Source organism: Scylla paramamosain, chromosome 17 (genome assembly GCF_035594125.1).
Source record: "Scylla paramamosain isolate STU-SP2022 chromosome 17, ASM3559412v1, whole genome shotgun sequence".
In the NCBI taxonomy this organism is placed as follows: domain Eukaryota; kingdom Metazoa; phylum Arthropoda; class Malacostraca; order Decapoda; family Portunidae; genus Scylla; species Scylla paramamosain.
Genome location: NC_087167.1, coordinates 15,985,001 through 15,987,500, shown reverse-complemented (window position 1 = coordinate 15,987,500; position 2,500 = coordinate 15,985,001). Strand labels below are relative to the sequence as shown.

At 37.8% G+C, this 2,500-nt stretch overlaps 1 long non-coding RNA gene across 1 annotated transcript in view; it reads left to right on the top strand.

Moving 5' to 3' along the window:
• LOC135108512 (uncharacterized) overlaps positions 1 to 2,500 on the top strand; it is a 93,784-nt gene that overhangs the window by 947 nt on the left and 90,337 nt on the right. The gene's annotated exons all lie outside the window — the stretch shown is intronic.

Sequence of the window (2,500 nt, the reverse complement as noted above, 5' to 3'; positions counted from 1 at the left end):
TATTATTTTTTTTTTCAAAGGCAACAGAGGTGGTTAAATGGGTTTTCAAGGGTGCGTCTCTCATTGATAATGTAAAATCTTTGTTAAACTATTACTTAGAATTATGAAGTTCCAGTAACCTCTACCAGATCACCGGAATGTAAAAAAAAAAAAAATAAATAAAGAATAAATAAATAAATAAATAAAATAAGTAAATAATTGGGCCTTAGTACTTTAGAAACTGTCAATGGATACAACTTAATTTTATATTCTTAAATGCATCGTTCTCTCAAACACCACAGAGATGATTAATTGGATTTTGATAAATGTTTCTACCTAGCACCCATGCAGAACTCTTGATAAATTACTGCAGTCATGAAAATACCCTTGGAAATTCGGTTAGTTTCCATATAAGCTTATTAAAAGTACGGATAAGACGGTGAAACATTTAGGGAATTGGGCTTACTGTTTTATTGTATTCATTCAGTGTTCTCGGAATCATCACCATCAGTATCTTTATTACTGAGCGTATTATTTGTTGCATAGCTTTAATTGCACGTTTGCGTTTCATTACGAGGGAATACTTCCTTATTCTTACATCTCATTATGTAGATTGTCAAAAGTTTACGTTTTTTTTAAAACAAGGTCAGAGGCATCGCATTAAATCTTATCGTAGGAGGATGAAAAAGATTTGTCAAAATGACTTGAAATTTTAGACCAATTTAAAACTTCACACAGGAGAGAGAGAGAGAGAGAGAGAGAGAGAGAGAGAGAGAGAGAGAGAGAGAGAGAGAGAGAGAGAGAGAGAGAGAGAGAGAGAGAGAGAGAGAGAGAAGGGTTTGTTGAAATTTGATGTGAATAATAAACGCCCCCTCGAAATGAGTGGAGTGACTGGAGTGAATGGAGTGGGTACGCGCGGCACGAACAGGTTGCCTTGCTATTTTCAGGTCGAGGAAGGTGAAACTTAATATAGGAATGACTAGGAGACGAGGCGATGGGAAGGGAGAGAGGGAGTGGCGGCATGTGGGAACAAAAAAGGCGGCATGCGCTTGGAAAATCATTATTGTGGATTGCGAGAGGATAAACTAATCTTTTCCTTTATTTTGTTTTTTTCACCTTCTAAGTCTTTACTGAGTCTCTATTGTTTCCTTTCCTTACACAGTCGTTCACCTCTGTTGATAATGTTTCTTTTGCTTAATAGTTCACCTCTGACACTGATATGTTTTCTTCTAACATGATGAGAGTTGTTGTCCTTCTAATGGCCTAACACTCAAGAACACTCAAGACCCAAGAGTATATCAGCAGTTATCGCCCCCAAAACATCCGTCTTTTATTCATAACTCTAATCTCTATGTAGGACAACGGCCTGGATTATGCTTATGAGTGGGAATAACACTCATTGGAACTTTCACCTTTATATGCAGTGTATACAGTGATATGTACAGAGACCTGCATCGAGAAATCTCGGCAAAAAAATTATTTGACTTGCAAATAAGACCGAAGGAAAAATTAATAGTACAAATACAAAATGTGTATTATTGTATATGTGTGTGTGTGTGTGTGTGTGTGTGTGTGTGTCTAATTAGGTAGGTAGGTAGGTAGACAGTGAGGTTCATAGTGTTGGGTAAGTTGGTGGGTCTGGGTTGTGAGTTGAGGCTGGCGACTGAGACTGAAAGAAGCGTAACCAATGCCACTTCGTTACACTCCATTGTCGTTGGTTGAATAGTGACATTTTATTAATTAATTAATTAATTAATTTTTTTAATTCCTTCGCCCTCGTTCAGTGTGTAAATGTTTTGACGCAACACTTCATGGTATTTGATTAGGGAAAGCTACTATGTACTATTGGGTTTATCAACATCGTGGTTTATTTTTCTATTGTCTTTATAACCTTGCTCTGTTTTTTTTTTCGATTATCATAAAGATAATTCCAGTTCCCAAATTATAACTACACGAAAGCACAGCTACATACAGTATATTACTTTGTGAAGTAGTACGTAAGAGAGAGAGAGAGAGAGAGAGAGAGAGAGAGAGAGAGAGAGAGAGAGAGAGAGAGAGAGAGAGAGAGAGAGAGAGTCAATGTTGCGTGACATGATTAGACAAAGGTAGTACCTCATACCGCGGGGAATAATCATCACCAGCAAAGTGTTTGGCCCAGATCACTTCTCACGCAACCTCTCTCTTTCTCTCTCTCTCTCTCTGCCTTTCTTCCTTTCATTTTTGCGCCAAGGTTTGCAGGTCATAAACAGTTCTTTTTGATGACTTGCTCCTTGGTCGCCTTTGCATCGCGAAGAACATCATTAATCCCGTTGTTAACCAGGGGCTGTGCGGCGGAGTGAAGTAGTAGTTTTCAAGGGGTAAAGTAGAATACACAGAATCGAGTTCAGAGATTCGAGGAACTTAAGTACATAAGAAACTTGGAACGATGTTTAGAATGTGACGGAATCTGGAAATTGCAGTTGTGTTGAGATCATTCTTTTCATATACTTCCCAGGATTTTTTACATAAATGTTTAGGATTG